The following is a 13602-nucleotide window of genomic DNA, read 5'->3' as shown; positions in this document are numbered from 1 at the left end:
GTTTTGAAAAAGATAAGAATCAAACAAAAAGTCAATTAGTTAGTTGAAAAAGATTTGAAAATCAATTTTGAAAAGATAAGAAGGTAAGAAGTTAGAAAAGATATTTTAAAATCAAATTTTTGAAAAAGATATGATTTAAAAAGATATGATAGAAAGATAGGATTAAAATTAGTTTTGAAAAAGATTTGAATTTTAAAATCAAAATTAATGACTTGACTCACAAGTAATCACAAGATATGATTCTAGAACTTAAAGTTTGAATCTTTCTTAACAAGAAAGTAACAAACTTGAAATTTTTGAATCAAAACATTAATTGTTGATAATATTTTTGAAAATTATGAGATAAAATTAAGAAAAATATTTTTGAAAAATATTTTTAAAATTTTCGAAAATAAATAAGAAAAATGAAAAAGATTTGATTTTTGAAAAAGATTTTGAAAAGATAAGAATTTTTTTTTAAATTGAAAATTTGATTTGACTCATAAGAAACAACTAGATTTTAAAAAATTTTGAAAAAGTCAATCCAAATTTTCGAAATTTATGAGATAAAAAGGAAAAGATATTTTTTTTTTATTTTTTTGACTTTTTAATGATGAGAGAGAAAAACATCAAAAAGACTCAATGCATTAAAATTTTGGATCAAAACAAAAGATGCATGCAAGAACACTATGAATGTCAAGATGAACACCAAGAACACTTTGAATGTTAAGATGAACACCAAGAACTTATTTTTGAAAATTTTTAAGAAAAGACACACATGCAAGACACCAAACTTAGAAATTTTCAATGCTTAGACACTAACAAATTGAAAATGCATATGCAAAACAAGAAAAGACACAAAACAAGAAAATATGAAGATCAAACAAGAAGACTGGCCAAGAACAACTTGAAGATCATGAAGAATGCAATGCATGAATTTTCGAAAAATGCAAGAAAGGAATAAACATGAAATTGACACCAAACTTAAAATTTGACACTAGACTCAAATAAGAAACATCAAAATATTTTTGGTTTTATGATTTTATAAATTTTTTTGTAATTTTTCGAAAATTAATTTGGGAAAAACGAAAAAGAAATTTTTTTTTGTACTTTTTTCGAAAATAAAAATAAAATGCTTAAAATTAAAATAAAATTACCTAATCAGAGCAACAAGATGAACCGTCAGTTGTCCAAACTCGAACAATCCCCGGCAACGGCGCCAAAAACTTGATGTGCAGAAATCGTGATCATTCTTTCCTTGGTAACGGCGCTAAAAACTCAATACGCACGTTCATAATATTAGCTCTTTGTCACAACTTCGCACAACTAACCAGCAAGTGCACTGGGTCATCCAAGTAATAAACCTTACGTGAGTAAGGGTCAATCCCACGGAGATTGTCAGCTTGAAGCAAGCTATGGTCATCTTGTAAATCTCATTCAGGCGGATTAAATTGGATATAAAGGTTTTCGAAAGTATAAATAAAGGGAGCGTTAAATAAAGATAGAGATACTTATATAATTCATTGGTGAGAATTTCAGACAAGTGTATAGAGATGCTGTGTTCCTGTTGAATCTCTGCTTTCCTACTGCTTTCATCCAATCCTTCTTACTTCTTTCCATGGCAAGCTGTATGTAGGGCATCACCGTTGTCAATGGCTACATCCCATCCTCTTAGTGAAAAAGGTCCAAATGCTCTGTCACGGCACGGCTAATCATCTGTCGGTTCTCGATCATGTCGGAATAGAATCCATTGATTCTTTTGCGTTTGTCATCATGCCCAACAATCGCGAGTTTGAAGCTCGTCACAGTCATTCAATCCCTGAATCCTACTCGGAATACCACAGACAAGGTTTAGACTTTCCGGATTCTCATGAATGCCGCCATCAATCTAGCTTATACCACGAAGACTCTGATCTCACGGAATGGAAGGCTCGGTTGTCAGGCGAGGGCAACCATGCGTCGTGCATCAGGAATCCAAGAGATATACACTCTAGCTCTCGCTTGTAGAACGGAAGTGGTTGTCAGGCATGCGTTCATAGGGACGGATGATGATGAGTGTCACGGATCATCACATCCATCAGGTTGAAGTACGAGTAATATCTTAGAATAGGAATAAGCTGAATTGAATAGAAAATAGTAGTAATTGCATTAAAACTCGAGGTACAGCAGAGCTCCACACCCTTAATCTATGGTGTGTAGAAACTCCACCGTTGAAAATACATAAGTGATGGTCCAGGCATGGCCGAGAGGCCAGCCCCCTAAACATGATCATTATGATCCAAAGATGAACTAAAAATCATAAGATGGTCAAAAAGACGTAAATACAATAGTGAAAAGTTCTATATATACTAGACTAGCTTCTAGGGTTTTCATAAGTAAGTAATTGATGCAGAAATTCACTTTCGGGCCCGCTTTGTGTGTGCTTGGGCTGAGCTTGAATTTTACACGTGCAGAGGCTTCTTTTGGAGTTGAATGCCAAGTTGTAACGTGTTTTTGGCGTTCAACTCTAGTTTGTGACGTGTTTCTGGCGTTTGACTCCAGAATGCAGTGTAGAACTGGCGTTGAACACCAGTTTGCATCATCTAATCTTGAATAAAGTATAGACTATTATATATTTCTGGAAAGCTCTAGATGTCTACTTTCAAACGCCGTTGAGAGCGCGCCATTTGGAGTTCTGTAGCTCCAGAAAATCTATTTCGATTGAAGGGAGGTCAGAATCCAACAACATCAGCAGTCCTTCTTCAACCTCTGAATCTGATTTTTTCTCAAGTCCCTTAATTTCAGTCAGAAAAATACCTAAAATCACAGAAAAATACACAAACTCATAGTAAAGTCCAGAAATGTGAATTTAGCATAAAAACTAATAAAAACATCCCTAAAAGTAACTAGATCCTACTAAAAACATACTAAAAACAATGCCAGAAAGCGTATAAATTATCCGCTCATCAATGCCACTGGCGCGAGGGCAGCCTCGCGCTCGCACAACTCTCTGTTCGAAATTTTATTTTTGCCAAATCTTGGGTGACGCGATCGCGTGGGGCATGCGATCGCGTGAGTGGTCATTCGAGGGATATGACGCGGAGGCGTGAGCCATGCGTCCGCGTGGGTAGATTTGTGCGTTCAGCACCAATCCAACACAACTCTAGCACAATTTTTGGTTGTGCACCCTTTTTATGTCGAAATCCAGGGCACGCGGCCGCGTGGGTGATGCGGTCGCGTGGGAGGCCAATGTTCCTACTTGACGCGAACGCGTCAGCGACGCAGTCGCGTGGGACGATTTGTGCCACTGGCACGCCTCCAGCCACGCTCCGGCGTGACTCTCTGTTCGTTTATTATTTTCTCCCATCTCCTTGCGACGCGGACGCGTCGATGATGCAGTCGCGTCGCGTGATAATAATTTTTTTTAAATAAAACAATGTAAATGCAGATGCATGGAATGTACTAATAAAGAGAAGAGTTATTGAATAGGAAAACTAAAAAGAAAGAAAAGAACGATCATACCATGGTGGGTTGTCTCCCACCTAGCACTTTGCTTTAACGTTCGTAAGTTGGACGCTCCACTAGCTCAATCTTCGGCTATATAGGGATCTTCCAAGAGGAAGATCTCAAGCTCCTTATTTTTCTGCATCTTCTCGCCATGGTACAGCTTTAGACGTTGTCCATTAACTTTGATATGTTCAGAGCTTGAAGGATGGCTTAGGTGATAAACTCCGTACGGTTCGGCCTTCTCTACTCTGTATGGACCTTCCCATCTTGATCTCAACTTGCCTGGCATGAGCCTTAGTTGAGATTTGTAAAGGAGGACTAAATCCCCAGGTTGGAACTCTTTTCTCTTGATGTGCTGATCATGCACAGCCTTCATCTTCTCCTTGTATAGTCTTGAGCTCTCATAAACTTTAAGGCGAAGGATTTCCAATTCTTGCAGTTGCAATTTCCTTTCAGCTCCGGCTTCCTCAATTCCCATGTTGCACTCATTTACTGCCCAAAAGGCTTTGTGCTCTACTTCAACAGGGAGATGACAAGCCTTTCCATAGACTAAGCGGAAAGGACTCATCCCAATGGGTGCTTTATATGCGGTTCTGTATGCCCAAAGTGCATCTTGTAGCCTGGTGCTCCAGTCTCTTCTATGAGGTTTGACTATCTTTTGCAAGATACATTTTATCTCTCTGTTTGACACCTCGGCTTGCCCATTAGTCTGAGGATGGTAGGCTGTTGCAACCTTATGAACTATCTCATGCTTCTTCATTAATCCTGTTAGTCTCCTATTACAAAAATGGGTACCTTGATCGCTCATGATTGCTCGTGGGGATCCAAAGCGACAAATAATGTGGTTTCTAACAAAGGAAACAATAGTGTTAGCATCGTCAGTGCAGGTAGGAATTGCTTCCACCCATTTGGAAACGTAATCCACAACTAACAATATATAAAAATAACCATTAGAATTTGGAAATGGACCCATGAAGTCAATGCCCCAAACATCAAAAATTTCACAGAAAAGCATAATTTGTTGAGGCATCTCATCCTTTTTAGATATATTACCAAGTTTTTGGCATGGAAAACAAGATCTACAAAATTCAGCAACGTCTCTAAAAAGGGTTGGCCACCAGAATCTACAGTCTAAGACTTTTCTAGCTGTTCTTTGAAGGCCAAAATGTCCTCCACTCTCAGATGAATGACATGCCTCTAAAATGGACTGGAATTTTGATTGAGGCACACACCGTCTAATTACCTGGTCAGCGCCACATCTCCATAAATATGGGCCATCCCATATATAATATTTAGACTCACTTTTCAGCTTGTCTCTTTGATGCTTAGAAAAGTGTGGAGGAAAATTGCGGCTAACTAAATAATTAGCTACAGGTGCATACCAAGGGACTACCTCAGATACTGCTTGCAGGCTATCAAATAGGAAATTATCAGCTATAGGATTAGAATCATCCTTAATGTGCTCAAGGCGACTCAAGTGGTCTGCCACTAGATTCTGGTTGCCACTCCTATCCTTAATTTCCAAATCAAATTCTTGTAATAGCAGTATCCAACGTATAAGCCTTGGTTTGGACTCCTTTTTAGCTAATAAATACTTTAGAGCTGCGTGATCTGAATACACTACTACTTTAGTACCAAGTAAATAAGCTCGGAATTTATCCAGAGCAAGAACAATAGCAAGAAGCTCTTTCTCAGTAGTGGTGTAGTTAGACTGAGCGGCGTCCAAAGTCTTAGATGCATAAGCAATGACAAAAGGGTCCTTACCTTCACGCTGAGCAAGTGCTGCTCCTACTGCATGGTTGGAAGCATCGCACATGATTTTAAATGGTTGGCTCCAGTCTGGTCCTCTCACAATTAGAGCTTGAGTCAAGGCGGTCTTCAGCTTATCAAACGCTTGTTTGCAATCCTCACTGAACTCGAACTCAATGTCCTTCTGCAGTAATTTGGATAAGGGAAGTGCTACCTTACTGAAGTCCTTAATGAATCTCCTGTAAAAACCTGCGTGGCTAAGGAACGAACGGACTTCCCTCACAGAGGAGGGGTAAGGCAAGCTAGAAATAACATCCACCTTTGTTGGATCTACAAAAATTCCAGTATTAGACACAATATGTCCTAGCACAATACCTTGTTTTACCATGAAGTGACATTTTTCAAAATTTAATACAAGGTTTGTACTGACACATCTATCTAATACTCTAGATAAGCTATCCAAGCAAAGGCTAAAAGAATCACCATAAATGCTAAAATCGTCCATAAAAACTTCCATACAGTCCTCAAAAAGATCAGAGAAAAGACTCATCATGCACCTTTGGAAAGTAGCTGGTGCATTGCACAAGCCAAAGGGCATTCTCTTGTAAGCATAAGTCCCAAAAGGACATGTAAAAATAGTCTTTTCCTGATCCTCAGGAGCTATATGAATCTGGAAATAACCTGTGTAACCATCTAAAAAGCAATAATGTGATTTACTTGACAGGCGATCCAGCATTTGATCAATGAATGGAAGAGGATAGTGATCCTTACGAGTGGCTTGGTTGAGACGCCTGTAATCAATGCAGACCCTCCAAGCGTTCTGAACTCTGGTTGCTATGAGCTCTCCATGCTCGTTCTTCACTGTAGTAACTCCAGACTTCTTGGGGACCACTTGTACTGGGCTCACCCATTCACTGTCTGAAATGGGGTAGATGATATCTGCCTCTAGGAGTCTGGTCACTTCCTTCTTGACAACCTCTAAGATAGTGGGGTTCAGTCTTCTCTGGGGTTGACGAACGGGTCTTGCTCCTTCTTCTAAAAATATTCTGTGCCCACATACTTGAGGGTTAATGCCTTCTATATCTGCCAAACTCCACCCAATTGCCTTTTTGTGCCTTCTCAGCACATCAAGTAACTGCTCTTCTTGTTGATACGTGAGTTCCCGTGCAATGATAACTGGAAACTTCTGCTTGTCCTCAAGGTAAGCATACCTGAGGTGTGGGGGAAGGGGTTTCAACTCTAGCTTCTGCTCATGGTCAGGCTCTGGATTATCTGAAGCTGGTGAAAATGGCGAAGTGCCCTTATTGTCGTTCACGAGTGTCCCCACACTCGGACCTTGTCCTGTGTGCTTCTCTTCTAACTCCTCCTGGTGAACTTCAGCTACAGTTTCATCAATGATGTCACACTGGAGGATAGAATTATCCTCCGGAGGATGCTTTACAACTCCATTCAGATTGAAAATTACTACTCGGCCATCTATTTCAAAAGAGTATGTTCCTGAAAAAGCATATAATTTAAACTTTGAGGTCTTTAGGAATGGTCTTCCGAGTAGGACTGATGATGACTTCTCTGAGTCATTTGGGGGCATCTCCAGAATATAAAAATCAGTGGGGAATGTGAGCCCCTTAATGCCCACTAAAACATCTTCAGCAACTCCAGCCATTGTAATAATGCTTTTATCTGCCAACACAAAACAAGCTGCCGACCTTTTTAAGGGAGGGAGCCTCAAAATATCATATATAGACAAAGGCATTATACTAACACATGCTCCTAAATCACACGTGCAGTCAGAAATTATTACACCACCAATAGTACAATTAACCATACAAGGACCTGGGTCACTACACTTTTCAGGTAAACCTCCCTTTAAAGCAGATATGGAACTACCTAAAGGAATAGTTTCTAATTCATTAATTTTGTCTTTATGTATACATAAATCTTTTAGAAACTTTGCATATTTAGGTACCTATTGAATAACATCAAAAAGAGGAACAGTTACCTCAACCTTTTTGAATATTTCTACCATTTTTGGATCAAGTTCCAACTGCTTCCTGGGCTTCCTTGCAAGTTGTGGAAATGGAATGGGAGTGGTGTCTTCTACAGCGTTTGCGCCCCTTGATGCTTCCTCCTGTGGTTGAACTTCTTCTTTTTCAGCCATGTCCTGTATGTCCTCTTCCTCTTCAACATCTTCTATTTCCACTACCTCTTCATCTGTGGCGTGTTCTGGCGGGCTTGGCTCCTCCTGGTTCCTCTCCTGCAATGTGGTTCCGGACCTTAGGTTGATGGCATTAATACCACCCTTTGGATTGGGTAATGGTTGAGAGGGAATTCCACTGGAGCTCAAAGGCTGATTATTGGAGTTATTCATTGATCCAATCTGTGAGACAAGAGCTTGCAAAGTAGCGTTCAGACCATTCCGAGTGGTATTAATGTTATTTTCTATGGTCTGTTGTCTCCGATCAATAGATTGTAGTAAGTCATCATTAGAAGATGAAGAAGGATAGGTAATTTGAGAGGTCTGATGTTGGGTATTCTGTGGTCCTTGGGATTGCCTCAGGTGAGGTGCTCTGTAAGGCTGGTACTGGTTCTGTTGCCTGTTGTTGTTATTGTTCTACCTCTGATATCTTTGATTGTCTCTGCCTCCTCTGTTGTTGTTGTCCCTCCAATTCTGGTTAGAATTGTCCTGCCATCCATGGTTGTAATTGCCACCTTGATTGTACCCTTGGTTGGGGCGGTCATAGAAGTTATGAGTGGCTGCCACGGTGTTATCTTCCTGCGGGAGTTGTGGACATTCATCAGTATAATGGCTATAATCAGCACGGACTCTGCAAACTCTCTGTGGGACTAACTGTTGGCTTTGCTGTAGTGGAGAAGGTTGAGCTTGCTGAACTTGTTGTTGGTTCAATTGCATCTGCTTCAGCAAGTTGGTCATTTCACAGATACTCTGAGTTAGAGCAACAGTCTCTCTACTAGAGGATACTTCTGCAACGGCTTTTGAACGGCTTTATTTCTGCCTGTGATTCCGGGTAGACTCAGCTAAGTCGCTAATCAATTGCCATGCCTCATCAGTGGTCTTGTACTTCTTCATAGACCCATTGCTAGCACTTTCCAATGTGGTCTTATCTTGGGGCCTCATGCCCTGTGTGACGTAACCGAGCAAGACTATCCTGTCAATCATATGGTGGGGACATGCTTCCAGAAGATTATTGAAGCGCTCCCAGTATTCATAGAGAGTCTCGGATTCATCCTGAATAATCATGGAAATGTCTTTCCTCAGTTTATCAGTAATTTCAGCTGGAAAGAATTTTTCCAAAAATTCTCTTCTAAGTGTATCCCAGTCGGATACAGTTGTTGCGGATTGAGTGTAGTACCACTCTCTTGCCTTTCCCTCAAGAGAAAACGGGAAAGCTTTCAACATAATTGAAGTTTCATCTGCACCATCACGCCTGACAGTAGAACAGGCTGGTTGAAAATCTCTCAGGTGCTTGATAGGCTCTTGAGCAGGTAAGCCATGAAACTTGGGCATCAAATTGAGCAGTGCAGTCTTTATTTCAAAGTCTGTAGCCACCGCTGGGTGATGCGCTTGAAATGGTTACATTGTAAAATCAGGGGCTCCTTCCTCCTGGATAGTAATTCTTCTAGGTTCTGCCATGTCACCTGTACGTAAATCAACCGAATCAGTAGAACGGGGGCTGGTTTCTTCCTCAACTGACGTTTCAGATCCGCCCTCAGAGAGGACTAACCGACGCCGAGCTTGCCTTATTCGTGAAATAGTTCTTTCAATCTCAGGATCGAATACTGGCAAGCTTGGATCATGAAGTGAACGTGTCATTTAACGAAATAAACATGCAGCTCATAGTAGCAAAATAAAATAAAATACAAATAAATAAATAAAATTCAATTAATAAAACTTTAGCACTCTATTGCAACTCCCCGGTAACAGCGCCAAAAATTGACATGGCGAAAATTGGCGAGTTAAGAATTATTATAATATATGCGTTGCAAGTATAGTTCTTAACCAGCCAGAAATCCGCTTATCAATTTAGAAGGATGTCACAAAAAATTAAAATTAAAATACTGGGAGTATGAATCCCAGGTCGTCTCCCAACGAGTTGCAGAAAGGTGTGCTATTTTATTAATCAGATGTTTTCAAAAGAGTTGAGTTGAATAGACAGGAAATTAAATTAGAAAAATTAAGTAACTTAAATAAAAGCCTTGACTGGGAGTTGATTAGTTGGAAAGCCTATTCTTGTTGCAGTACTTTCAAGATTAATTTATAATTGGGGATCAATCTGTTTAGTCATCCCTTACTAGGTAAAGGAAAGTCAAACAAGTTGGAAAGTTATTTCTATTCACAAGTCCAAATCCGCTTAATTGGAAGGATTGGCGTTAGTGACTAGAGGGCAATCCAACAATAAACCCAATTACAATCTTTCTTTTAAGTATTCCAACTCAAGGGTTCCTTTCAATCAACTCCCCATCAAGTAAGGGAACTACTCGCTCATTGTGAATGTAAAACTCATAACATAAGAAAGGGAATTAAAGAAAGACATGATAAATAAAATTTAAAGGAGTAAATTAAAAATAAAAGTAATTCTTGTATTAATAAATTCTAAAATAATCCAATAGTAAAATTGAGTAAATTAAAGGACATGGAAGAGTAAAGCCAAGTAAAGAAAACGAACTAGAATGACGAAGTCTTGATGAGGTAATAACTCTTCTCAATATCCCAAGCAAAAAGCAATAGAAAATAAAATCCTAAGAACTATGAATGTGTAGAGAGAAAAACCAGAGGAAGAAGAAAAACTAGATCTAAAACTGAAAATTGTGTAGAATGAATGTTGTTTTCGGTTCTGCATGTTCCTTGGCTCTAGTTTGCTTCTCTGGGCCAAAAATTGGGTAAAAACTGGGTCCAAAATCGCCCCCAACAAAATCTGCAGATTATGCAGATCGCGCACGTCACGCGATCGCGTCATCCATGCGGCCGCGTCATTTGGCGTTTTGCTTTGCCACGCGAGCGCGTTGTCCACGCCTCCGCGTCACTTGTGCTATTCCAATCCACACAGTCGCGCGAGCCATGCGGCCGCGTCACTGCAATTTCCTCTCTGTCGCGTGGTCACGTGAGCCATGCGACCGCGTCACTTCTCGCTGGTCATCTCCTCAATTTCTTGTGTTCCTTCCATCTTTGCAAGCTTCCTTTCCAATATCCAACTCATTCATGCCCTATAAAGCCTGAAACACTTAACACACAGATCACGGCATCGAATGGAATAGAGGAGAATTAAAATACATAATTAAAGGTCTCTAGGAAACAAGTTTTTAAATCATGTAATAGTTTTAGGAAGGAAATATAAATGCATACTAATTATATGAATAAGTGGGTAAAGATCATGACAAAACCACACAATTAAACACATTATAAACCATAAAATAGTGGTTTATCAATTCCCTAAATTCAACACAAGATAAACCATAAAATTGGGGTTTATCAAACCTCCCTACACTTAAACTAAGCATGTCCTCATGCTTAACCAAGAAAGACTAGAAATAGGGTACGAACATTTATTCAATACAAATAAACTATATGCACCTATCTACATGCATGCAACTAAATGCAAAATGATTCTACCTACTTGGTTAAAAGTAAATCAATCTCCAAGTACACATATGCACATGTAGGGCTAAGTAGTATGACGATTCATGAATCTCACCAATTCAAATATCAAAATAAAGTTCAAATAGACTTGCAAGAAGAAAGCTCATGAAAGTCGGGAACAAGGAATTGAGCATCGAACCCTCACCGGAAGTGTATCCGCTCTAGTCGCTCAAGTGTATAGGGTTGATTCGCTCAATTCTCTTCTAATCATGCTTTCCAAGATTTGTTTTTCATCTAACAATCAACAATTATTCAATGCATGCATACATTTATCATGAGGACTTATTCATAGGTTGTAATGGGGCTAGGGTCAAGGTAGGGTTTTATATGGCTAAGTGAGCTTGAAATTTGCACCTTTGATTAACCTAAGCTCTCACCAAACACATATAACAACCTATACAATTCTAATATACTACCTAGCTACCCATGATTCCCACTTTTTTCACATACTCATGCATTCTCTTCAATTCACATTCCATATGTGTTGTTATTATTACCTTGCTTTGGGGTATTTTTGTCCCCGTTTTATTGGTTCCTTTTTCTTTTTCTATTTTATTTTTTTCTTTTTATATTTTTTTCTTTTTCTTTATCATTTTTTTCTTTTCAAGCTAAAATATATACAAGAGCATCAATGCATATGGTTTAAATATTCAACGCATGAGTATGTACCCAATTCTCAATATTTTCAATAAAAATACAAAAAACACTCTTTTATCTTAACCATTGTTCCCAAGCTTTCCCACACTTAAATGATAAATACTCTCACTAGCCTAAGCTAATCAAAGATCCAAATTAAGGATATTTATTATTTTTCACTTTGGGGTAGTGATGTGCTAAAATTAAGAATAAAAGGGATTTAGCATAGGCTCAAAATTGACTAACAAAGATGGATAAAAGGATAAGGCCATTTGGGTAAGTGAGCTATTTGAAATGAGGGCCTCAATCATATAAATGCATTCATACACAAAATAATGGACATATAGAATCAAACAAATCAAGGATTATAATCATAGAAAGAGAATAATACACACAAGAATGAAAATAGTGGTTATAAGATGTAACCACACCATTGGGCTCAAAACTCACATGCTTGTGTGTTCTTAGCTCAAAAACCATGTTCCAAAGTAAATTCTTCAAGCTAGTTCACACAAATTTTTTTCAAATTGGTAGGGTGCCCTAAAACAGTTTTCTTGGACGAGAAATCATCACTTCAACCAAGTAGTCCTAACATAAAAAGACGTGGTATATATACAAACTCTAACTATCATGCAACCTATCATGCAATGCAACAACTATCTAATAAATAAAATCAAGCATTGGTGTTGAAAAAAGGGAGTAGTTAGCCACGGAGGTCGGTCCTCGACCTCCCCACACTTAGAAATTTGCACCGTCCTCGGTGCATGCAAAGAAGAGCAAGGTGGATGGGTTGCTACAACTGATGAGTTTCTTCAAAAAGTTGTGTGGAGGGACTTTCTTGTTGTCCCATTTTGAAGCTTTTCCCTTCTTTCTTGGTGGCTGATAAACGTCTATTTTATGGTTTATCTTGTGCTAATTTGTGTGGTTTTTATCAGCTTTTTACCCACTTATTCATATGATTTGCATGGTTTTACAATTCCTTCCTGGATTTATTCTATGATTGAAAACTTGCTTCCTAAAGCTTTTAATTGTGTATTTTAATTTCTCCTTTATACCATTTGATGCCGTGATCCGTGTGTTAAGTGTTTCAGGCTTTACAAGGTAGGAATGGCTTAGAGAATGGAGAGGAAGCTTGCAAAAATGGAAGGAACACAAGAAATAAAGGAGACAACTAGCGAACAGAGACGCGCACGCATGGCTGATGCGTGTGTGCGATTTGGACAAAATCACAGCGACGCGTACGCCTGCCTGACGCGTATGCGTGGAAGCGAATCTGCACAACGACGCGAGTGCATGCCTGACGCGCACGCGTGGAAAGGAAATTCGGCTAGTGACGCGTACACGTGACAAGCGCGATCTACAGAATTAACAGAAATCGCTAGGGGCGATTTTGGGCCGTGTTTTGACCCAGTTTTTGGCCCAGAAACGCAGAATAAAGCCAGGATACATGTAGAGACTCAATTCATACTTGAACACATTTTTGATAATTCATAATTTTAGGTTTAGATGTAGTTTTTAGAGAGAGTCTCTCTCCTCTCTCTTAGGATTTAGGATTAGGATTCCTCTTAAATGATTTAGGATTTCTTCTTCTCAATTTCCAGGTTCAATGTTCCTTTTATTTATTTTCTCAATTTGATTTATGAACTCTTTATGTTTAGATTGATTTTCTATTTAATACAATTGAGGTATTGGTGCACGAAATTGTGATGTCCAGGCTCGAACAATCCCTGGCAACATGAGCAACTTAGTGCGTGTAATCGTGATTACACACTCATAATTTGTCACAACTTTGATACAACTAACCAGCAAGTGCACTGGGTCGTCCAAGTAATACCTTACGTGAGTAAGGGTCGAATCCCACGGAGATTGTTGGTATGAAGCAAGCTATGGTCACCTTGTAAATCTCAGTCAGGCAGATATAAAGTGATGAAGATGTTTTCGAATAATAAATAATAGAATAGGGATAGAGATACTTATGTAAATCATTGGTAGGAATTTCAGATAAGCGAATGAAGATGCTTTTCATTCCTCTGAACCTCTGCTTTCCTGCTATCTTCATCCAATCAGTTTTACTCCTTTCCATGGTTGGCTTTATG

The sequence above is a fragment of the Arachis ipaensis genome, chromosome B01 (assembly GCF_000816755.2).
Source record: "Arachis ipaensis cultivar K30076 chromosome B01, Araip1.1, whole genome shotgun sequence".
Taxonomy (NCBI): domain Eukaryota; kingdom Viridiplantae; phylum Streptophyta; class Magnoliopsida; order Fabales; family Fabaceae; genus Arachis; species Arachis ipaensis.
The sequence above is the reverse complement of the archived record's forward strand: the minus strand, read 5'-3'. Positions refer to the sequence as shown.